The sequence below is a fragment of the Trachypithecus francoisi genome, unplaced genomic scaffold (genome assembly GCF_009764315.1).
Source record: "Trachypithecus francoisi isolate TF-2019V2 unplaced genomic scaffold, Tfra_2.0 Lachesis_group7, whole genome shotgun sequence".
Lineage (NCBI taxonomy): Eukaryota > Metazoa > Chordata > Mammalia > Primates > Cercopithecidae > Trachypithecus > Trachypithecus francoisi.
The window spans coordinates 35452767-35478794 of record NW_022681472.1 but is presented as its reverse complement, the minus strand read 5'-3'; the positions used below and the strand labels follow the sequence as shown (position 1 = coordinate 35478794).

General features: G+C 41.2%; 1 long non-coding RNA gene across 1 annotated transcript; it reads left to right on the top strand.

Annotated features, from left to right (window-relative positions):
- The first annotated feature begins 10588 nt into the window (after positions 1-10588).
- LOC117079266 lies at positions 10589-25080 on the top strand. Its single transcript, XR_004435346.1, has 3 exons — positions 10589-10756; positions 24441-24487; positions 24576-25080. It is a non-coding gene; the product is annotated as an uncharacterized LOC117079266 (long non-coding RNA).
- Positions 25081-26028: the final 948 nt, after the last annotated feature.

Here is a 26028-nt window from a genome sequence, read left to right as displayed (position 1 = left end):
GAATATTGAATATTGGCCCCCAATCTCCTCTAGCTTGTAGGGTTTCCACTGAGAGGTCCACTGTTAGTCTGATAGACTTCCCTTTGTAGGTGACTTGACCTTTCTCTCTGGCTGCCCTTAACATTTTTTCTTTCATTTTGACTTTGAGGATTCTGATGATTATGTGCCTCAGGGATAATCTCCTCATAGAGTATCTTACTGGGATTCTCTGGATTTCCTGAATTTCAATATTGGCATGTGTAGCTAGGTTGGGGAATCCTCATGGATAATTCCTGGAATATGTTTTCCAGATTGGTTCCATTCTCCTCATCTCTTTCAGGTACACCAATCAGTTGTAGAGTTTGTCTTTTTACATAGTCCCATATTTCTTGGAAGTTTTGTTCAGTCTTTTTCATTCTTTTTTCTCTATTCTTGTCTGCCTGTCTTATTTCAGAAAGACAGTTTTCAGGCTCTGAGATTCTTTCCTCTACTTGGTCTGTTTTTCTATTAATACTTGCAATTGCATTATGAAATTACTGTAAGGTATTTTTCAGCCCTATCAGGTGAGTTACATTCTTCTCTATAATGGCTATTTTGTCTGTCAGCTCCTGCTGTTTTATCATGGTTTTTAACTTCCTTGCATTGGGTTACAGCATGCTCCTTTCGCTCAGTAAAATTCATTTTTATCCAGGTTCTGAATTCTGTTTTTGTCATTTCAGCCATCTCAGCCTCAGCCCTGTTCTGAACCCTTGCTGGAGAGGTGATGCAGTCATTTGGAGGAGACAGGGCATTCTGGCTTTTTGAGTTTTTAGTATTCTTGCACTGATTCTTTTTTGCCTTTGTGGGTTTATCTACCTTAAATCTTTGAGGTTGTTGACCTTCAGATGGGGCTTTTTTTCTTTTATTCTAGCCACTTTTCTAGAGGGATGGTGCGATTTTGCTGGGTGTTCACTCCAGTCCCCAGTCACCTCAGATTTTCCAGTACCTGGAGGTATCACCAGTGAAGGCTGCAAAATAGCAAAGATGGTAGCCTTCCTCTTCCTCTGGGAGCTCCATGCCAGGGGGTATGGACCTATTGCCAGCCTGAACACACCTGTAGGAGGTGGCTGGAGACCCTGGTTGGGAGGTCTCACCCATTCAGGAAGAATGGGATTGGGGACTTGCTTAAAGAAGCAGAACTAGCCATGCTTTCGTAGAGCAGCTGTGCTATGCTGGGGTACCACTTCTGTCTCTGGTTGGCTTGGGCTCTCCAAAGGCTGCAGGCTAGAATGTCTAAGTTGCCCAAACAGCAAAGATAGCAGCTTACTCCTTTCTCTGGGAACTCCATCCCAGGAAGAAATCAAATATCTGTTGGGCTGGAGAACAGGGGCAGGGGTGGCTGGAGGCCCCACTTGGGAGGCGGTTCCACCCAATAAGTGGGGACAGATTGGAGACCTGCTGAAGGAAGCAGTCTGGCCACATTTTGGTAGAGCAGCTGTGCTGTGCTGTGCTGGGGGGTCCCTTCTGTCCCCAGTTGGCTTGGTTTGGAATCTCCAAAACCCACAGGCTGGAATAGCTGAATCATTCAAACAGCAAAGATAGGTGACCTGCCCCTCCCCTGGGGAACTCTGTCCTGTCCCAACTAGGCACAACACTGTTGCCAGTGGCTGGCTAAAATTCCAAGCCAGTGGGTCTTATCCTGTGAGGCATCATGGAAGTGGAGCCCACAGACCATCACTGCTTGGCCCTTGGATTCAGCCCCCTTCCTAGTGTGGGTATGGAGGTCCAACCTCCCACCTTGCCTGAGCTGCAGTCCCCTTTGCTAGGGAGCCCAGAACCAGGGTATGTAAAGCTCCTGGGTCTCTGTGCATGCCTGAGCAGCTGCTCCATGTAGCTCTGTGTGTCACACCAAAGGCCCTGGTGGAATGGGCTCATGAGGGGATCTCCTGACCTGAGGGTTGCAAAGATCTGTGGGAGAAGCATGGTTTACCGGGGTCGCACATTTACTTACTACTTCCCTAGGCAATGGGATGTTCCCTTGGCTCTGTGTCACTCCCAGATGAGCCATTACCCTGCCCTAGTTTTCTCAGTTCTACATGGGTTGAGCCGTTTCCCTGATTAATCCCAATCCAAGTATCTGGATGTTTCCACTGAAGGTGCCATACTTACTCACCCCTTTCGTTCCTCTCCATGAAAGCCTCTCCATGAGAGCCTCTCTGTAGCTGGTTCTAGCCAGCCATCTTGGCCCTGAGTGTCTACCTTTTATCTTACTTGATCCTCACACAATCCTCTGAGATAAATATTTACTATTGCTAACCCCACCTTACAAACAAGAAAACGGAGACTCAGGAGGTCAAATTACTTACCTAAAATCACACAGTCATTGCCATAACCAAATGTGAACCCAGGTCTGTCTGACTCTCAAGGCCTATTGATTCTGAGTCATCTTCCTCTATATAGCTAGAAGCAAGAAAACAGGACTATCCCTACAAGTTTTGTCTTACTGCATTTGAGCTACTATAAGAAATTACCATAGCCTGGGTGGCTTATAAGTAACAGAAATTTATTTCTCACAGTTCTTTAGGTTAGAAAATTCAAGATCAAGGTGCTGGCAGATTCAGTGTCTGGTGAGAGCCCTGTTTCTGGTTCATAGATGGCATCTTCTCACTGTGCCCTCACATGGCAAAAGAATGAAAGCTTTCCCTGGAGTCTTTTACAAGGCCACTAATTCTATCTGTGAGGGCTCCACCCTCTTGAACTCATCAACTCCCCAAAATCCCAGCTCCAAATATCATCACATTGGTGATTAGGTTTCACCACATGAAGTTTGGTCTATAGCAATATTTATGTCCAAATCCTCTTAACTCTCATTTTCCCCCCAGTCTCTTCCTTCTAGAACACTTCTGTTTTGAAGCTTGATCTTACCTAGAAATTAATATTGAATTGCTTAACTAAAATTTAGTCATGTCAGATAGGTTTTTAACATAGTGTTTTACAAGCTGAAGGCCACAACCAATTAATGGGTCATGAAATTAATTTAAAGTATTGACACCAGCATTTAAAAAAGAATAAAACAGAAAATATTTCTATTCCTATGACTATTTATATACATATTCATTGAATGTAGGAAAGGGTTAGTACTGTTACACGTGTGTGTATTTGTGCACTGGGTCATGATGTAGAATGTTCTTCCTATTCCAGGTCGTGATCAGAAAAAGATTCCCTACTCATTACCAAATTGTCTTTCATAAACAACTCAAGTCATTTTTTGGAATATATATTTTTAAAAACATATTTTAAACAAAATATACAATGCCTGTGGGATGAAAATCCCTCATGGTCTGACTCCTGCTACCTTGTATAGTCTTATTCCAAGCCATTTTTGTCCATAAATACTTTCTATTTTAGCTCTAGCAAATTAATTTTATAAAAACACTTATTGAGTTATAATTTGTATCCAATAAAATGCACTTATTCCACGTGCTTAGCTTGATATGTTTGTATACATCAGTTTAACTACCATCATAATTAATACACACAGCACTTTCACCACCTTAAAAGACTCCTGTGTGCCCCTACCTGCCAACCCCAGCCCCAAGCAACCCTTGAACTGCTTTCTATAACAATGAAGTAGTTTCGCTTTTTCTAGAATTTTATACATATAACATATATAATGTTTTTGTGTGAATTTGTTCACTTAATATGATGCTTTTGAGACAACAATGTTCTTATATGTATCTGTAGATCATTCTTCTCATTGATGAATAGTAGTCAATTGCATGAATATAGCACAGCTTGTTTATTATTCTGAAGGTAGATGTTTGGCTTGTCTCCAGTTTTTAGCTATTATTAACAAATGAACATTTGGGTAAAATAATTTGTGTAACATATATTTCACTGTGGGTGGAAAATATCTAGGAGTAGAATTGCTAGGTTGTACAGTAGCTGTATGTTTAACTGTGTAAGAAATGGCCAACCTTCCAAGTGGTTATACTATTTTACATTCCCAATAGTGATGTATGACTGTTCTAGTTGCTCTATATCCTCACCAACACTTGGTTGTATAAAACTTTTAAATTTTTAGTGATTCCAATAGGTGTGCGGTGGTTTCTCATTGCGGTTTTAATTTCCATTGTCTGATGACTAAGAATATTGAGCATCTTTTTATGTACTCGTCAGTCATTTGTTTATTTTCTTTTGTGAAGTATCTGTACAAATCTTTTGCCCATTGTTTTTTGCCTGTTTATTATTAAGTTGTGTTTATATGTTCTGAATAGCAGTCCTTTGTTAGATACATGCATTGCAAATATTTCCTTCTGGTCTTTGGCCTGTCAATTCATTTTCTTGTTGGTGTCTTTTGAAGAGCAAATATTTTGAATCTTAGTGAAGAAAATTGTATCTTTTTTTATGGTGCTTTTGTGTCCTCAGAAATCTTTGCTTATCCCAAGGTTATTAAAGTTTTCTCCTAGACATTTTATAGTTTTAGACTTTATATTTTGATCTGATTATGAATGATTTCTAGTTAATCTTTTATGTATAGCAGGAGTTTTGGATTGAGGTTCATTCTTTTCCATATGTATATACAGTTGTTTTTGCACCATTTGTTGAAAAGTCTACTTTTATTCCCATTGAATTATTCTTATGCTTTGTCAATAATTAATTGCTCATACATATGTAAGTCTGTTTCTGGGTTTTCTTTCTATTCTAAGCATCTATATGTCTGTCCTTATACCAGCACCATACTGTCTTGATTACTGTAGATTTATAGTAAGTCTTGAAATCAAGTAGTTTAAGTCCCCTAACTTTGCTCTTCTTTTTAAATGTTGTTCTGGCCATCATAGGACTTTTCCATTTCCATATAAATTTTAGAATCTATTTGTCAATTTTTACCAAAAGCCTGCCAAGATTTTAACTGGAATAACTGATCTGAACCTGTAGATCATTAGGGGACAATTGATGCTTTAGTAATACTGATCACTCAGTTCAGAAAGGGGACATACCTTGATTAATTTAGCTCTCTACTTTCTTTTTTTTTTTTTTTTGAGATGGAGTCTCACTCTGTCACCCAGGCTGGAGTGCAGTGGCACAATCTCAGCTCACTGCAACCTCTGCCTCCTGGGTTCAAGCTATTATCCCGCCTCAGCCTCACGCGTAACTGGGAGTACAGGTGTGTGCCACTATACCTGGCTAAATTTTGTATTTTTAGTAGAGATGGGGTTTCATCATGTTGGTCAGGCTGGTCTCAAACTCCTGACTTCAGGTGATCCCCCTGCCTCAGCCTCCCAAAGTGCTGAACTTACAGGTAAGAGCCATGGTACCAGGCCTTTACTTTCTCTTGAGTATGTTTTATAGTTTTCAGAATACAAATATTGCACTTATTGTATTTATCCCTAAATATTTTATTTTTTACCCTACTATAAATGGTAAGAAAACATTTCCACTTTGTGATATTTTAATAGATGTTATGTTTTAGCACAGTTTTACATTCACAGCAAAATTGAGCAGAAGGTATAGAGATTTCTTATGTATCCCCTGCTCCCACATACACACAGCTACACTACTTTCAAATTCCTACACCAGAATGGCAATGATAAAATCCATGAGCCTACAGTGACACATTACCACCACACAAAATCCATAGTTTATCAGGATTCACTCTTGTTGTACATTCTGTGGGTTTTGACGCATGTATAATGATATGTATTTGCCACTGTAGAATTACACAAAATAGTTTCACTGCCCTAAAGATCCTCTGTGTCCTGCCTATTCATCCCTCCCTCCTCCTTAATTCCTGGCAACTGCTGATTCTTTTACTGTCTCCATAGTTTTGCCTTTTCTAGAATATCTTATAGTCAGAATCATACAACTTGTAGCATTTTCTACTGGCTTTCACTTGGTAACATGCATTTAAATTTCCTCCATATATTTTCATGGTTTAATAGCTCATTTCTTTTTAGCATTTCATAATATTTCATGGTCAGAATATACCACAGTCCACCCACTTACCTACTGAAGAACATCTTGGTTACTTTCAAGTTTGGGCAATTATAAATAAAACTGTTATAAACATTCTTATGTAGGTTTTGGCTTAGACATAGGTTTTCAACTCATTTGGGAGCACAATTGCCAAAATAATATGGTAAGAGTTTGTAAGTTTTGTAAGAAACTGCCAAACTATCTTTTCAATTGGCTGTACCATCTTGCATTCCTACCAACAGTGAATGAGAGTTCCTGTTGCTCCACATCCTCACCAGCATTTGATGTCGTCAGTGTTTTGGATTTTGGCCATTCTAATAAATGTGTAGTGGTATCTTGTTGTTGTTTAAATTTGTAATTTCATAATGATAAAGGATGTTGAGCATTTTTTCATGTGCTTATTTGCCACCTGTTTATATCTTCTTTGGTGAGGTGTCCAGGTATTTTGTCCATTTTAAATCAGGTTTTTAAAATCATTGAATTTTAAGAGTTCTTTATATGTTTTAGATAACAGTGTTTTATTAGTGTTTCATAAATATTTTCTCCTAGTCTGTGACTTGTCTTCTCATTTTCTTGACAGTGCCTTTCTCAGAGAAGAGGCTTTTAATTTTAATGAAGTCCAGCTTTATCTATCTATCTAATCTATCTATCTATCTATCTATCTATCTATCTATCTATCTATCATCTATCCATCCAGAGGGAGTCTCATTATGTTGCCTGGGCTGGTCTCATATTCTCAAGTGATCCTCCTGCCTTGGCCTCCTAAGGTGTTGGGACTACAGGCATGAGCCCCTGTGCCCAGCCTTATCGATTTATTATTTCAAGGATTATGCCAATTTTTTGCTAGTATATAAAAATATGCAATTGATTTTTAATATATTATCTTACTATACTCACTTATCAGCTCTTTTATTATTTATTTTATAACATTTTTGTAGAGTCCTTGGGAATCTAGACAACACAATCATGTCATGTGCAAATAACAGTTTTACTTCTTCCTTTACAGTCTGCATGCCTTTTTTTTTTTGTCTTATTTTGTTGTCTAAAACCTACAGTACAGTATTGACTAGAAGTGGTGAGAAAAGACATCCTTCCACTGTTCTAAACCTTCAGAGAAACACATTCAGTCTTTCACCATTAAATATATCGTTAACTTTTGATTTTTTTGTAGACATCTTTCATCAGGTTGAGGAAGGTCCTTTCTATTCATAGTTTCTTGTGATTTTCTTTTTTTAATCAGAAATAAGTATGGAATTTTGTCAAGGGATGATTGTCATTTTTCTTTTTTGATTTGTTAATATAGTAAATTATATTGACTGATTTTCAAATGTCAAAACAACCTTGCATTCCTAAGAAAAATCACATTTGGTCATGATGCATTATCCTCTTTATACATTGCTGGATTCCATTTGCTAATATTTTGTTACAGATATTTGTGTCTATGCTCATGAGAATATTAATCTGTAACATTTTCTATGTGTAATATCTGTCTTATTTCAGTGTCAGGGTAATTCTGAACTCATAACATAGTTCTAAACATCATCTCCCTTTTTATTTTCTAGAAGGTTCATTGTTTGTATACAATGGTTATAATTTCTTTCTTAGATATTTGGTAGAATTACTAGTGGAGCCATCTGGACCTGGGGTTTTATTTTGGGGAAAATTTTTAAATATTAATTCAATTTCTTTAACAGATATAGAACTTTTTACATTAACTATTTCTTCTTCAGTGAACTGTGATAGTTTGTGTCTTTCAAGGACTTTGTCTATTTCACTGAAGCTGTGAAATTTGTATGCATAATATTTTTCATAATATTCCATGATTACCTTTTAATGTCTGCAGAGTCTGCTCATACTTTCATTCTTGACATTGGTAATTTTTGTCATCTCTTTTCTTTTCCCTGTTTAGTTTCATGAAAGGTTTCTCAATTTAATTGATCATTTCAAAGAACTAGCTTTTGATCTTTTTTTTCTTTTTTGAGACAAAGTCTCACTCTGTTGCCCAGGTTGGAGTGCAGTGGTGCTATCTTGACTCACTGTGACCTCTGCCTCCTGGGTTCAAGCAATTCGCGTGCCTCAACCTCCTGAGTAGCTACATGCCCAGCTAATTTTTTGTTTTTTTTTTAAGTAGCGATGGGGTTTCACCATGTTGGCCAGGCTGGTCTCGAACTCCTGACCTCAGGTGATCCACCTGCCTTGGCCTCCCAAAGTGCTGGGAGTACAAGTGTGAGCAACCATGCCTGGTCTAGCTTTTGATTTTATTTTCTCTATTGCTTTTGTGTTTTTGACTTCATTGATTTCTGCCGTTGCCTTTATTATAATGTCCTCTGCATGAGTTGGGTTTATTTGTTCTTCTTTTTCAAATATCTTAAGGTAAAAGTTTAGATAATTTCTGAGACTTTTTCTGTTTTTCTTTTTCTTTCTTTTTTTTTCTTAGAGACGGAGTCTCGCTCTGTCGCTCAGGCTGGAGTGTAGTGGCGCGATCTCGGCTCACTGCAAGCTCCGCCTCCCGGGTTCACGCCATTCTCCTGCCTCAGCCTCCCAACTCCCGAGTAGCTGGGACTACAGGCGCCCACCACAACTCTCAGCTAATTTTTTTTTGTATTTTTAGTAGAGACAGGGTTTCACCGTGTTAGCCAGGATGGTCTCGATCTCCTGACCTCGTGATCCACCCGTCTCGGCCTCCCACAGTGCTGGGATTACAGGCGTGAGCCACCGCGCCCGGCCCTTTTTCTGTTTTTCTAATGTAAGCACTTAATGCTATAAATTTCCTTCACAGCACTGTTTCGGCTGCATCTCATACATTTTGGTATGCTGTTTTCATTGTCATCTACTTCAACATACGGAATTTATCTTATGATTTTTTTCTTTGATCTGTGAATTATCTATAAGCGTTACTGTTTAATTTATAGATTTGGTAGTTTTTAATTACTCTTTTGTTATTTCTAATTTAATCCCATTTTGACTAGATTTTTAAAAAATTTATTCCCAATCTTCCCATCCTTTGCTAGAAAAATATATTATTAACTTATTTATTATTGCTTCCTTTCTTTTTAAAGCAATTTTGCTTAATTCTCTTTTTCTCTCTGGACTGACTTGTTCTACTTCAGAAAGTTCTAAACATAAAAAGACTGCTCCAGCCCTGGCTCTGTGTGACCTCTCAGCTCTGGGGCCCCAAACCAGGTAACCCCCCTGGGTTCCAATTCTAAATTCTAAATTCTCAGGAGTGTCTGGTTTGATTAGCCTGGGTCGGGTCCAACCCTGGGAAATTGCTGGCACACAGAATTAACAAGGTCTGGTCTATCCCTTTAACAGAGCTGTGGACAAAAATAGATTTTAACAATGACACATGGACTGGAGAGCACCTCAGAAGTTCAGTATACTGGCTGGGTGCAGTGGCTCACACCTGTAACGCCAGCACTTTGGGAGGCCTAGGCGGGTGGATCACCTGAGGTCAAGAGTTCAAGATCAGCCTGGCCAACATGGCGAAACTCCTTCTCTACTGAAAATACAAAAATTAGCCGAGCATGGTGGCGGGTGCCTGTAATCCCAGCTACTCAGGAGGCTGAGACAGGAGAATCGCTTGAACCTGGGAGGCAGAGTTTGCAGTGAGCCAAGGTCGAACCACTGCACTCCAGCCTGAGTGACAGAGCGAGACCCTGTCTCGGGAAAAAAAAAAAAGAAAAGAAAAGAAAAAAAAGTTGAGTATACTTATTCAGCAGGAACACTTGTCAGATTTTATAATTGATAGAAAGAAAAAGAAAGCCTTAAAATAAAATTGGGACCCTGGCCTTCAAAGAGCATGGCTCTTTTCATGGTTCCTTTGATGGTTAAGTTTGATTTCTCAAGCTGGAGTATGCAGTAGTATTAGAGGGGCTTTTGAAAGTCATAGGATAAACATGGTGCATCTGCTTGAAGCATCCATTTTACAAGACGTTTTGGGGAAATTTTATATTAAAACAAACATAAATGTATGATGGAATAGACTGCAAAACAGCTCAAGATTTTTGAGGACATGGAACAGGACTTGGATTTCATAGTGGTGGATGGATCCTTTGTGGAAAAATTCCTGTAGCTTTCTTGTAAGGAGCCCTGGAAAACTCAATGAAAAATGTCAAAAATCTTATTTAGAATCATAATCTTCACCTTGTTGGCATTTAAGTAATATTTCAATCTGTATCATGTACAACTTATGTGTGTATTTTTCATGAATGCTAAGCCAGTTCCTCCAGGGCATCTATCCACAGGCACCGAGGAAGGGATACCAATTGTGGGATTAATCTTAGCATGCTTATTGCACACCTAGGACATGCTAGGTCAAGTATGTTTTCTGAATATATTTTCTTTTGTGTTTATCTTGCTAAGATAAATGGGAAGGAAGTGAGGAAGATAGAGGTGAAGGTAAATGGAAATGACAAAGCTATTTCCAGTCTTGAAAGAGGGAAGGATGGGGAAGTGATAAGGAAGTGAGATAGTGTTACAGAAGCAATGCCTGGGACTAGACATGTTGGTTCTCTTGCAATTGAATTAAGATACCCAGGGGAAATGACTTGACAATCATCAAAGAGAATAAACACAGACATCTCTTGGACCCAAGCCCATGTCCATGACCTTGCTCCACACCTTTAGTCCTTCCTCCTGCTCAAACTTATAGTTGAGCCACCACTAAATTGGTAACAAAATACCAAGAACAACTAGAAAAGGAATGAGAATTTCTTATTAGCCTCAATTTTGTTCAAGGGAAATACTGCAGATTACTGCACATATAAGAGGAAGCCCTACATTACCATGACGCATCTGGTTATGACATGCACACTGTACAGTAAGTAATACAATGTAATCACTTCAGGTGTTTTCCTTTCCAGTTATGAAGGCATTAATATTGAAAGAAGTTTCAGAGACAAGGAAGCTTTGTAAACATGTCAGACCTCTGTGATGTTGAAAGGAATGTATTTCAGAATACTCAGTCTCATAGGTAGCTAGTCTATAAACACCTGCTCTGTTTTGCAGTTGATCCCTAATGCTCTGCTCTTATTGCTGGGTTAGCTTGATTCTTTGAACACTGTTAAAATGTAAATATCTCTGGGAAAGGTATTAATTTTTCTTCATTATGGTTGTGAAAGCAGAAAGGAAAGAGGAACACCACAGATGATCTTGGTTCTCGTTACAGCTCTACCACTGGATTTCTGTGACCGATGGGGATAGCCCTTCTTTCCATCTCCATGACCTCATCTGAACATAAAGGGGTGAACTAGAAGATCTCTAATGTCTTTTTTGAGGTTCAACTTTCTGTGAGTCTATGAGAAAAGACAATATAGGTAGGACCATTTTTGGGATGGGATCTGAGTGGGCAGGTTTCTACGCTTGGAGCAAAGGGCCAGCAATGGGGATATGGGCACCCAATGCCAAACTTTTCTCAGAATGTACTTCTGTCAAGGGAAACTCCTGGGGCCGTATACCTAAGTGATCATAACAGTGATAAAAACTATTGTTAATGCCTGTTCTGTGCTTCTGCTGACTTAATACAATTTACCTCAACTACTCATGATTCAGAATTGCTGATATGTAAGACCATGACGCACACATTCTTGAATCAGCTTCTAAATCTTTTACGTGTCCTTAAGAACCAGTCAATACACATCTTTACCCCTGTTGTGAGATGGGAGAGATGTGTTTGTGACTATTCATCCTGTTAGTCTTACTTCATCTCAATAACTTGCCAAACAGAAAAGGTGACAACAGACCTGCATCTGCAAGAAAGTAAATTTGCTCACAAACAAATCGTTTACAAGTTATGGGATAGCCAGGTGGATATTTCCAGCAGGCAATTGGAAATCCAAGTCCAAGGCTGAGGAAAGAGCTGGATTTAGGAGTCATTTATGTATAGGGAGTTGTTGATACCTAGGATTTCTGCCTTTTTAAAAAAACATAATAATGCATGTGTGTTTATATGTCTTATCTACAGCACCAATTAGATGACATAACATAGAATTAAAAAAATTTTTTTGAAGGGTTTACATGTTTTCAATGTCCTAAATGTGACTACATCTTGTCAAGTGACCCGGGAGAAGGTGAGGGCTGAAGTCAAGGTCAGGGTTAGGCTCTGGAGACAGCAGTTTTTGATTCTGATTGTGCTCCTAGTGTATCTCTCCATTTCTAAAATAGGGACACTTTAGTCTCAGTTCTATTTCTATTCAGACAGAGTTCCCTAGTCAGTGGCAGGTTTGGGGAACGTTTTCAGTGTCTATGTGATGTAGGTGCAGGAGTGAGAGGGAAGCAGGATGAGGGGCTTGGTGCAGCTTCTGTCCCCTGCTCAGGAAGGTGAGTGGGAAGATTCCTTCCGCCACCCCTGGCCTTTTGGCATCAATGAGCTCAGGGTCTCCTTGCAAGGGGCTGGGCTCTCTGACTAGAGGCATGCTGCTGACCTAGAGATAATTAACTGATAGTTTCTACTACGACCTGTTGACCCCTTTATAGGAACCACTGTAAAGATAAAACGACTTTCCGTTTTCTTTTTTCTTAGCGTCTCCGGTGCCTGAAACCTTCACAGTCATCACGCTATTTCGTGTTTATCATTGATCTTTCCGTTGAAAGCATCCCCTTTTCTCCCCTCTTGTTCCTGCCCTGGCCCGTCTGCAGTTCAGGTGATCGACCCTCTCAGAAAACACTCCCTGTGAAGCCAAAATGTGAGAGAGTTAGACTGGGCCATTTCCAGCATGCCCCTTGTCACCCCGTGCCTGTGCAGTGTCACCTACTTCTGATAACAGCCTTGGACTGAGGGCGTGGGGGAGGATGGTTTTATGCCACAGATACTTCATTCATCAATGCTGTCTTCTGAATCTTTCTCCTCATGTCCATTATCACAGGCCTAGAACAATTGTTTTTATTAGACAGTTTAATACATTGCCTCTTAGACCAGCAGGCGAACCCGAGCATCTTTCTGACTCCTGTGCTGTCATTAACATGCTTCTTAACTCAAAACAGCTGTTACTCCCCTTCCGCCTCCCCCTCCTCTTCTCTCCCAATCTTTACTTCTTAGACAAACTTTGCTTATTCAGAAACTTTGGGAAAAAAGATTTTTGAGTAAATGAGAATTCTCAAAACATAAGGATTTGTCTCTTTCAGCATGGGCACCTTTTAATTTTAAACATTTTGATGAAAATCTTTCCAAAATACATTATTTAGTACCTTCTTAAGCAGAGAAAATAGGACAAAATTTAATTTTTTTCTTGATGCCTTGGGATCATGACAGTGAACAAAATTTTGTTACTCTGCTGCAATGCAATAGGGCCTTGGGGGTCTTTTGGAGCATATAAAGGGTCCAAAATTTTCTGATTCTGAAGTTATTTTGAAAACTTTAAATAGACTCTCGTCTCTCTGCTTTTCATCAGTCCATTGACCTATCACTCTGGTTATCAATGTACCTATTTTCAGAAATTCTTCTACCCTAATTTTCTAATGTTCAATGTTTACTGTGAGCATAGAAGACCAATATAGACACACACTTACACACGTGTCCATGCAGATGTGTATTAGAACTGTGTATAAAGAGGTGTGAGGAGGTGCCTGAGAGTTGCCTATGAGTACATGGAATATGTTATGAGTTCTCTGTTTTGGTTTTCCAGAGACTGCTTTTGTTAAATTTTCTGCTCATTTTAGGAATAGAAAGTTGCAAGACAAATGAGTTTAATAATGATGAAAAGCTCCCAGATTTCTAGGAGCTATCTATTTTTCTAGAAAGTTCTTCCTCAGTTCATTTTTTGTTTTTTCCACTTAATGCAAGTATAGGTCATGGTTACTAAAAGGAGATTCCTTTTATGAGAGACCCGTCATTTCGTTATCCCAACTTCACATACAAATTATTTCATTATCTTTAAAAATGTTATGGTATTCTCAAACTATTGTCATTAAATGCTGACATTAAAAAAAAAAAAAAAAACCCGCCAGGTGCAAAAACAAACTGCAACCACAACAGCTAAATCTCTCTCTCTCTCCCTCATTGTCCTCCTTGGCAAAGTTCTGTGGAAAGCTGAATAAATGAACAGGGCCATTTGACAGAGTGTAACCCACACCAGCCCTGTTGTGCAACGCCTTGAATGTAAGTCCTTTTCAACTAAACGGAGGTATATTTTCTTTTATATTGTTGACTTTGACCCTGAAGCTTAGCAAAGAACACTTGTGCAACATTTTCTGGATCAATTTATCATCTGCTCAGAGCAGACATGCATTTTTTCTCATCATTAGAGGGAAACCAAACCCATCGACGTAATCCCCCATTCTGCTTTGTTTTTTTCCAGTCCTTCATGTTGTAGATTCTGAAATATTAATGAAGAGATGTGAAAGTAATGTGCTCTATTCTCACACCCAGCCCCAGCGGGAGGAAGGATATGGCCAGGGAATAGGAGAATGAGAAATGTCCTCGTTTTGTAAAACAACGTTGCTCAAAGTCAGGTTGTTGGATTCCATCTCTGAATATCCCAAGGTGGTGATCTAAAATCCAGATTTCTGGGCTTATCTATACCTATGGAATCAATATTTCTGGAGGATGGGGCTTTGTCATTTACATTTTAAATGGATGTGTTTAAAACTGATTGGACTAGACGGTGTCCCAGCTTTTTCTTTAACAAATTCTATGCTGCTGACTCTTATGTGAATACTGGTAATAAACTGCTTACAGACTGGGCATCATGGATCATGCCTATAATCCCAGCTCTTTGGGAGGTCAAGGCAGGAGGATTGCTTGAGCTCAGGAGGTTGAGACCAGCTTGGGCAACATAGTGAGAACTTGTTTCTATGTTTAAAAAAATTAAATTTAAAAATGTACTGACAGAATGCTCTTAATAAATTTTATTATTGTAAGAATAATAACTTTTAATTGTATAGCAGCATTTTTAACTTTTCAAAGTGTTTTCCTGTTTTCTATATATAACCCCCCAGAGGTGGACAGGGGAGGTCTCATTACCTCCATTTTAGAGATGTAATAAAGTCCCTGAAGCTTAATGACTTGTGCCAACTACATTATAACTTAGTGGTCAGGAGTCAGGACTGGCATGCAGGTCTTCTGACCTCATTTCACTGTACATTTGGTGTTCTAAGATCCAATACACAAAAGGAAGCTTTATTAAAGTGTCCCTTAAAAATGGACTTGAGCCGAAATCAGTGCCTTCCAGGACTCTCCACATACTGTTGAGTGTGTTGTGCATTTGCTCCTGAGAGACGAAAGCACAGATGAAGATGCCCTGCACACCAGGAGAGAAATTGGAATCTTCAAAACAAAGGAATCTCATTCCTCTTCTGTTCATCCCCTTCAATTTTCTGATCCTTTCCCTCCACTCCCTCTTTCTTGTAAAGACTTAAACTCTGAAATAATTATATGAAATTAAGTTGGTAAAAGCCAGGCTCGTTTCCTTAAGATTGATGTGTTAACATTTGGGGCAGTTTTCTCAGGACTCAGGGAGAAGATTAGTTCTGAGGTTGGCTGCGGGAAGCTTCCTCTTCCCTAGGGAGGGGTGAGCCTTCTTCCCAGGACACCTCCCTCTGTGACACAGCCTAACTGTTAGCAGAAGTTCATTAAAAAAGTTAGTTGATTTTTTTAAGTGCTGGAGACTTTTCTCCTTTTAATTCTGGTCATAACTACCCACTGTCCAAAAAAGGAGACACAGCAGGCTCTAAACTCTCTCTGAGACTGAATGCAAATTGAGTGTCTGGGAGTCTGAGGGAGGTGCGGGAAACACTTTCCAGCTCCACTGGCCTGTTTTTATCTGTAGATCAAGATAAGCGAGCGGGTGGGTTGTTAGCAAAAAGGAATCTCTTCATGCAAATTATAATTATCTTAAAAAAAATAAGTATGAAGGTGTGACCCTGCCTGTCACTTACCAATGTGCAGTAAAACGAATGGAAGTTTGGAAGACTGGGATGCTTTGCATTGGAAAATGGCTTGAGTGCCCGTGCTGAAGCCATGCTGAATTTCCCGTGTTCCTGCGGCAGCCTGGGAGGAGATCGGCAGCGTCACATTCGAGTGGTGCTTGCCTGCCCTGACACATCATTTCTAATTATGACGCCTTTGTAAACCCCTTCCCTTTTGCTTCATAGGGCTTGTAAAAGGCACCCGCAAACCTCTGCCTTCCTGTGCCTCCCTGCCCCGAGGTAGAAATCCTCCTCTTGCAGGAAGTGCAAAGCAAAGTTCAAAGCTTTCTTGGTCAAAAGAGAGTGTGCCTGATTCAGGATAACATGATTAGGTAACAATTAGACCAAAAAAAAAAAAAAAAAAAAAAGCCAGGGCGCTGCATCACTGGCCAATGCTGGCCTTCTGCAATCTCTGCTCTTCTAAAAGATACTTATTATTTCCTTGTTCAGTATGAAGATGCAAACCCAAATTGAATACCATTTAGGGTCAAAGCCACAAGCAGCTTTGGGCTGTCAGGGGATGGAGAGCTGTGATGAGTCTGTGATGAAATGTCCCCACCAAACACAGAGGCTAAGGGATGGAGCTTAAGAGAGGGATGACAAAGAAAGGAAGCAAGGGTCCACAGACCCAGGGCAGACCCTGTCGCTCTGGTGACTTTCTGAATGACTGCCAGACTTGTTTCCCCGCTATAAAACAAGCCCAGTTCAACCCACGTTAAAAGGGGGTTAAAAGAGGTCATAAATCTTTCTGGGCACTGAAGATCCATGGAAAACGTGGCCTGATGTCTTTGACATCTGTTTTGGGTTCTCAGCCTCAGCTGGCTCCACTGCCCTTTCTCCTGCGATAACTCACAGGCCCCATTCAGGCCTCCGAGTGGCAGGTATAGAGTGTCTCCCCTTGGAGCACTGGGGATGAGGGGGTGAGCGTCCGGGCAGCAGGCGAGCCCCCAAGGCTGGCCCACTGACACCGTAAGTCTATACCCAGGGACTGGTGGAGGGGAGGCTGTGGGATTGATGGTGTAAATGGGCAGCACACACAGCCTACAGAGGGGAGGCCGGCGGCGGGTGGGAGAGCGCTGGCTGAGGTTGGTCACACGGAGATTGAATTTCAGCTGAATTAGATCAGAGCTGTGGGAAACTGCACCTCCTTCACACACACAGCCGGTCTCATAGGAAGATGTGGGAGGGCGGCTGGGGAGACAGAGGCAGGCAGCTGCGATGAAATACTGAAGTCCACTCACAGCAGCTAACAGCTAACTTAATTACTCTACTACCTCTCCCCAGCATACTGGCCAGACTTTGCAGACTCTGGGGTTTTAGACTGAAAGGCTCCATGGTGCCAGGGAAAGATGGGGTGGTCAGAATTTAAAACACACCGTGGTTTGGGAGCGAGGCTGCGTGTGTCTCTAAAGGAGGAAAAGCGTGATTATCAAAGTACAGGAAAGGCAGGGAACTTTTAGATCCACAGCTGCAGAAGGCAAACTTCGGAAGGGATTTACGTGGCTTTCACTGCTACCTTTAGGGTTTGATGTTTTATAGCATTTTATTAACATGCAATGCAAGCTCTCAATACCATAACTGTGTTCGCTGCTGCTGCTAGGAACTGTTCCTCTAATCCCCTTTCCCTGCTTAATAACCTGACGCCATTTCAGTGACCCAGAATACCAGCTTTTCTTGGGGAGGCCTTAGAGGAGTGGAAAATTGGGAGAATGTTTTAGAATTAAAATGGGAACACTTGCAGTCCTATTAAAAAGGGCAAGAAGTCAGCTGCTTTGAAATCCACCCCCTCAGCAGGGGTGGGGAAAGCCTTTCCAGGAGACAGTGGGAACACATTTGTTCCCTAAGCTGGCACCAGAGTGACTTTCTCCAGGGCAGCCAGGGCCTGGCATTCTGTATACGCCATTTGAATCAGGGAGCCTTCAAATGATCCTTTTTTCTCTTCCTGTCACTCAACAAGAGGCTGGCGGCAAAAATTCCTACAGCAGCTTCTCCTGAACCAGGCAGAAAACAACCCCTGAGGCTGCTCGGTGCTCCCTAATCTCCTGGTTGGCATTGCACATCCATTTTGAGCCTGCTGCTGCTGATGAGAAAATGACCTCAAACAACTGCCCACTGAAGGTCCCATGTTGTCACCATCCCGGGGGCTTTCTGCACAGCGCTGCTTTTGTCGGACTGAGCAGCTTCTGGAGTTTTGTACAATGCCTGGGCCTGAGGAAACCTGCCAGGATGTTCCCAGTAGGAGGAACGATCATCCCCCTGTAACAGACAGAAACACCCAGAGCAGAGACAGAGTCCACACTGTGGGATCTGACTCAATGTTTGAATTCTTAGGAGCTCACCACTTCATTGGATTTCTCATGACTGAAAAAAAGAGACCATTAGAATCTGGATGAGAATTTAGGTGCTGGTTTAGATTCTTTTAGATTAGGTGGATACCCAAAAGAGTGTGTGGAAAAACTGCAGGAAGGGCCGGGCGTGGTGGCTCATGCCTGTAATCCCAGCACTTTGGGAGGACAAGGTGGGTGGATCATATGAGGTTAGGAGTTTGAGACCAGCCTGACCAACATGGAGAAACCCCATCTCCACTAAAAATACAAAATTCCCCGGGCGTGGTGGCGCATGCCTGTAATCCCAGCTACTCAGGAAGGCTGAGGCAGGAGAATCACTTGAACCTGGGAGGTGGAGGTTGCGGTGAGCCGAGATTGCACCACCGCACTCCAGCCTGGGCAACAAGAGTGAAATTCGATCTCAAAAAAAAAAAGAAAAAGAAAAAGAAAGAAAGAAAAACTGCAGAGTCTGAGTTGTCTGAAATGGGATGAAAAATTTATATGTAAAAATTGTGTATATTTCCTCCAGCCCCAGGAAGAGAGCCCTATGTATTCTGTTGAACAGATCTGCTAATTTTCAAGATGCCAAGACTCTTCCAGACTTAAGAACTACTGTTTTATATTAAATATTTTGCAAAGGTAATTTTAAGAGGGAGCATTGGTTTCCCTCAATCACAGGCTCTGCAAAGTACAATGCACTGCCTACTGTATACTTTGCCACATGGAGCCTGGCTGCTTGACTCATGTAACTCAATGTAAACAGTAACTAGGAGAGGACACACATGAGCAGGCAGGGTGTGCCCACAGGGTCACTGCTTGACATGGTTACGCTGCAGCTAGAGTATGGCTCTCCCTTGGATGGATCTATTCTGTTAATACCTCTGTCCCAGAATTCGTAGTCCCAAAGGGGTGCTCTGAGAGGATGTATTAACGAAAAGAAAGAGCATAAATGAGAACCTTAAAGTGTTTACAGGGTTCAGGCTTGATAAACTTCTTGGATAAGAAAGGAAGGTAGATATAGAACAAGATTTGCATCCATCACATGGGAAGAGTGTGCACTGGCCTGGGAGTACAAACCCCTTTCTGCCAGGGTAGGGAAGGTTCATGGGGGAAAGGTGGTTGTCATAATACATCTTAAACAATAACAAAGATGCCAGAATCCCATAGTTTCCCTTTCTGGAGTTGATGTTTGGATGCAAATTACGGGCATGTTTTGCCTTAAACAAATCCAGTTAGGCCGGGGCAGTGGCTCATGCCTGTAATCCCATCACTTTAGGAGGCCAAAGCAGGCAGACTGCTTGAGCTCAGGAGTTCAAGACCAGCCTGGGCGACATGGCAAAATCCTGTCTCCACAAAAAAAATACAAAAATTAGGCCAGGCACGGTGGCTCACACCTGTAATCCCAGCACTTTGGGAGGCCAAGGCAGGTGGATCACAAGGTCAGGAGTTCAAGACCAGCCTGGTCAACATGGTGAAACCCTGTCTCTACTAAAAACACAAAATTTGCTGGGTGTGGTGGCACGCACCTGTAATTCCAGCTACTTTGGGAGGCTGAGGCATGAGAATTGCTTGAACCTGGGAGACAGAGGTTGCAGTGAACCAATATTATGCCATTGCACTTTAGCCTGGGCAACAAGAGTGGAAACTCTATCTCAAAAAAAAAAAAAAAAAAAAGAAGAAGAAAAGAAAAGAAAATCCAGTGTTGATAAGCTGATTTCCCAAAGCAGATGAATTGGGAAGTTAGGTGTGGTGATTATTTACATTACATAGTAGCTACTGGTGGCAGGACGCTGTGGCTTATGCCTGTAATCCCAGCACTTTGGGAGGCTGAAGTGGGCGGATCATAAGGTCAGGAGATCGAGACTATCCTGGCTAACGTGGTGAAACCCCGTCTCTACTAAAAATACAAAAATAAATTAGCCGGGCGTGGTGGCGGGTGCCTGTAGTCCCAGCTACTTGGGAGGCTGAGGCAGGAGAATGGCATGAACCTGGGAGGCGGAGCTTGCAGTGAGCTGAGATCGCGCCACTGCACTCCAGCCTGGGTGACAGATCAAGACTCCATCTCAAAAAATAATAATAATAATTAAATAGCAGCTACTGGCTGGGCACGGTGGCTCACGCCTGTAATCCCAGCACCATGGGAGACTAAGGTGGCTGATTGCTTGAGGCCAGGAGTTCAAGACCAGCCTGGGCGGCAACATGGTAAAACCCTATCTCTACAAAAACAAAACAAAACAAAAATTAGCTGGGCATGGTGGTGTGCAGCTGTAGTCCCAGCTACTCAGGAGGCTAAGGTGGGAGAATCACTTGAGCCTGAGGAGGCTGAAGCTGCAGTGAGCTGTGATCATGCCACTGCACTCCAGCCTAGATGACAGAGTGAGACCTTGTCTCAAAAAAAAAGAAAAAGAAAAGAAAAGAAAAAAAGTAGCTACCATTGATGCAGGACTCATTTACATACTTTTTCTCAAGCAATTCTGACAACACAGAGAAATGGGTACTGTGTATCCCATTCTTCAGATGAGGAACTTAAGGTTTGAAGAGCTTTGGCTCCTTCCTGAGGGTTACTTTTCTACTAAGTGCCAGAGAGAACCAGCATTGAAAGCCAGACTGGTCTACCTCCAAAGACTATGCTCTTAAATTCTCCATTAGTCAGCTCCTCCGTGCGGTGGGATTTGATGCTTTACCAGAAATATCAAGACCGTAAATGCATCTTAAACACAATTTGATTTTCAAAGGTAGAAAAAAAAAAAAAAAAGGAACGAAGTTTTACCAAGTGCCTATAGTATCCAGATAGTATGTCAGGGGATATGACTATGTCATTTTGTAAAAAATTAAATTTTATGAAATAATCAATTCTGGTGGAATATTTTCAAAATATACTTGTCAGTTAAAGTTAGGTATACATGGCCAGGCACAGTGGCTTACTCCTGTAACCCCAACACTTTGGGAGGCCGAGGCAGGTAGATCACGAGGTCAGGAGATCGAGACCATCCTGGCTAACACAGAGAAACCCCGTCTCTACTAAAAATATTTAAAAAATTAGCCGGGCGTGGTGGTGGGCACCTGTAGTCCCAGCTACTCGGGAGGCTGAGGCAGGAGAATGGCATGAATCCGGGAGGCGGAGCTTGCAGTGAGCCGAGATTGTGCCACTGCACTCCAACCTGGGTGACAGAGTGAGACTCCGTCTCAAAACAAATGAACAAACAAAAAAAGTTAGGTACACACATGCAAATCATCCCCCTCAAGTAGTCTCATAAACTAGTCAAAACTTTCCCAGGGCAGAGGGCAGATTTTGCTCCCTATTTTATCCCCTTTGTTCATAGAATATTTGTCTTAGGCCGATAAATAATTACTGAATGAATTAGTGCGTAAAAATGTGAACCTATTTTGAGGACAGCCATCAGAAAGCCTTATTTCTTAAAATGAAAGTGGCTCACCCTGGTAACCAGACATGGAGATAGGGGGATTGCTCAATATACACCCAAAGTAGGTCTTATGCAGAAGACTAAGAAAGATGAGAGTGAAAATAAGACAAGGATATGGAGATATGGTTTTTGAAACTTGAAAAACTATACTTTGTTTTTCTAATGCTTGTTTCTATTCAGATTGGGGAAATTAAAAGCTCTTACTAGTTCAAAGTTTTACCTGATGAATATTACACCTACCCCTTTCAGAGATCTCAGTGAATGAGTCTGTCTGTGATTTTTTTTCAGCACTGTGATCCAAATGATATCCAAACATAACATTCCCCCTCCTACCCCCAACCCCTCAGTGCACGTGTGTTTGGTAAATGTTAATGTGTCTGGGGTGTTTGGTATTGGGGAGTTAACATTCTTTTTTTTTTTTTTTTGGTTGGAAATGCAAACAGTTCATCAAATGTAACGATTTTGGTGAACCAGAGATTGAAAGAATGAACCAATTTTGAAGACAGTAATCATGGACTTGATTTGCAGCTTAAGAAAAGTCATTTCTGCTGAGTAGTATCCTGAAGCAAATACTACTAAGGGAAGCTATGAACTTTCTAGACTTAACATTCTTAAAACAATGGATAAACATCCCTGTTGAGAAATGCAGGTATTCACATGCTTAAAGACAGAGGTTTGGTACATATGCTATTTTTTTTTTTTTTTTTTGAGACAGGGTCTTCTTTTATTGCCTAGACTGGAGTGTAGTGGCACAGTCATAGCTCACTGCAGCCTCAGCCTCCCTAAGTGTTGGGATTACAGATGTGAGCCTCTGCGCCTGGCCTGCAGATGCTATCTTAAGGGTGCTTGCAGGCCTCTGGTGTGGTCAGAGCTCATGGGTTGTAAAGTCATAAATAAGTTATCTGCTCTGTGTTTCTAACTGAATCTCTGTCTGCCCTTATGTCTTCAGGCCGATAGCAGAGAGCAGTAGCCTTAGGAAGAGGAAATAATCACTGGGCTCAGAATTCTTCACTGCCTGCTCCACACATTACAATTCAATATCCCAATTAGATTGTTCCAGGGACACTCCTTCACTTCTTTCCTTCCTTCCACTGATGCATTCATCCATTCATTCAACAAATATTGATGGAGCCCCTCTGGTGAGAGGAAACACACAAGTAAACCCTTAGGGTCCAGTGTGTAATCGAGGGTTAGAGCTGTGCACAGTTTTTGGAAGAGCAGAGTGGAGGGACACCTGACTGTTGGCAGTCAGGGGCAAGATTTTCCTAGAGGAAGGGAGCTTGAGCTGAGCCTTTAAACTGTTTTTTTTTTTTTTTTTTTTTGAGACAGATTCTCACTCTGTTGCCCAGACTGGAGTATAGTGGTACCATCTCGGCTCACCCCAACCTCTGCCTCCCAGGCTCAAGTGATTCTCCTGCCTCAGCCTCCTGAATAATTGGGATTACAGGCATGTGCCACTACCGCCCAGCTAATTTTTGTATTTTTAGTAGAGACAGGGTTCACCATGTTGGCCAGCCTGGTCTTGAACTCCTGATCTCAAACGATCCACCCACCGCGGCTTCCTAAAGTGCTGGGATTACAGGTGTGAGTCACTGCACCTGAGCTGAGCCTTTAAGAAAACAAGAAAAGTTTGCTAGGAAGAAAAGAAATGGTAAGGCTGTCCAGGTTCTCACACCATGTGTGAAAGCATGGGCGTGGGGGTAGAGAGGAGAAGTAGGCAGGGAAAATTGTGGCAGAGGCCAAGAAGGGAAGTAACCCTGCTTGGACTCCAGGCTGTGTGCAGAGCCATGATGGGAGATAAGGTCAGATAAGAATAACAATTGCTAACATTTATTGAACACCTGCTATTTTCCAGGCACTGTTCTAATGGATTTATGTGTTTTGACTTAGTTAATCATGGCAACAGCCTTATGAGGTGTACATAAATATTACTACTGTTTTTCAGATTCACAGGGAGATCAAGTATTTTGCCCAAGAGCACACAGCTAGAAAGTGGAGAAGTCTGGGTTCAACCCAGACAGATTGACTCCTTCCTTCCACTGACGCATCCATCCATCCATTCAACAAACACTGATGGAGGCCCTCTGGTGAGAGGAAACACGCGAGTAAGCCGTTAAGAGTCCAGTGTGCAATCGAGGGTTAGGGTGGTGCACAGCTTTTGGAAGAGCAGAGTGCAGGGACACCTGACTGTTGGTAGTCAGGGGCAAGATTTTCCTAGAGGAAAGGAGCTTGAGCAGAGCCTTTAAAGTCTTTTTTTTTTTTTTTAAGAGACAGATTGTCACTCTGTTTTCCAGACTGGAGCACAGTGGTGCCATCTTGGCTCACCCCAACCTCTGCCTCCCAGGCTCAAGTGATTCTCCTGCCTCAGCCTCCTGAATAATTGGGATTACAGGCATGTGCCACTACCGCCCAGTACTCACAGAATATTTATGGAAGAAACAACAAATGAATTTATTGATTTTTATCTATTAATTATATGGAAGTGAATTCAGACTTCTTCAGGGTTATGCTTACCTTTGCTTTTTGAGATGTAAATTAGCAAAAACGAGATTCCACTAAAACCTTGTCACATATATATATTTGGAAATCTGTGAAACAGTCAACCCCAAACCAAAATTTACATAAGATTAACTTATTTCTTTCAAATTTACAACCAATGGATTGTGGTGTGTGTGTGTGTGTGTGTGCGTGTGTGTTCCATTTGTAGCATGTGTAGTTGCTTTATCTAATATGTACATTCTCTAATTCACCGATGGTTCCAGCTTCCTACTCTTCCAGTTAAAATAAACAAAAAGGAGGATCCTGAGTGTCTATGATTTTCATAAGATCTGTGGTGTTTCTTCTGCAGATGATCAACAGTTGCCTGCCTTGGACTTTGGAGTTCGCAAGAACTAGGTAGGTCATGCAATTAGGTCACACTGACATTCAGGGATGGAATTTCCCCAGTGACATTAATGCATCCATTGCTTCCTATATATTTCAGAGTGATAAACAAAGTTGCTCTTTCCTTTGCAAGAAGAAAAGAGCACGGTGGAAACAGAGAAGTGTGTCTTCTGTTTGGTCAGCAAGGCAGGAAAGGCCTTGTGTGCTCTGTCCGTCAACACTGATAAGCTGTGACATCAGGAGACTGGGAGGATCCCCAGCTGTTCCACCTACACTGGGTCCCAGGGCGCGTGATCCTGCTCAGGAAGCACGGGGAGCTCAAACGGAAAGATGAGCACCACGAACACAATGAGTCTACTCGGAGTTTCTTATATTATTTGAGTATCCATATATTTGACTTCAAGAGACCTTTATTTTCTGGGTTTCTTCCTTGTAGCTCAAAGAGTACATGCTTTGAGCATTTCAGTTGGTGCAGCACCTCTACAAAAGCCTTCCTTCAAAAGAGTCAAAATCTTAAGGAATCTAGCAAAACTACAACAAGATGCATCATAATTGGTTTCTATGAATTAAGAAACAATTGATTTTTAACTTCTTAAGTATATTTGTGGTTAAGTATGATAGTATTTGATTTCTTAAGTATATTTGTGGTTATGTATAATAGTATTTGATGCATTTTATTCCATTGTTAAGAGTATTAAGGATTATAACTAACAAGTTTTATGTTCTTTATGGTTTCAAATGCCTCCTACAAAGTTTATATTCGCTCATTCGGTTCTCTTTAGCCCTCTCTGAAATGAGGAAAACTATCATTATCCTACTTTTACAGATGAGGAGACTGGAGTTCAGGGAACATACTAGGCTAAGGGTTTTGCCTTAGAGGCAGCCTGTGAAAAGTAAAGGAGCAAGAACTTGAACCTAGTTCAAGTTCCAAAACCCATTCTCCTCTTATCCACTCAATGGATAAATCAAGATAGGTGAGAAACTTATTCTTGAGTGTCCAACGCGGGCTAGGTAATTTTATACATACTATTTCATTTAGAAACTACAGGTCGGGAACTATTATCAGGGATAAAGAAATGAAGATTCCAAGAGGACCAATAACTTAACAGATGCTTGGTAAATGATTGAGCCCTGCTAGTGAAAAATAACAGGGAACTCTGGGAAAAAAGATGTTCTTGAACTATATCAGCTTACTGAAATTTGTTAGGAGTGCAAACCTAGGCAGAATATCTCACAAAAGGAAGCTTATTTGTAAAAAGTGGAGTTCGGTTGGCTTTTTTTTTTTTTTTCTATTCTGAGGAATATTTTCTTTTCCTTTTCAGAAAATCCAGGTCAGGAACTGTATCTTTGCCCAGCCACCTGCAAACAGACTTGAGAACAATGTAAACCACCCTCTGCAGGATATTGATTCTGATGGAGTAAATGTTGATTAAGCAGAATGGTGGTTTTTTTTGTTTTTTGTTTTTTTTTTAACTGGAGGAATTCCAGATCTTTCCTTAGGCCTGTCTCCCCAGGGAAATGAGCTCTATCCTCAAAAATCTACAGAAAACCTG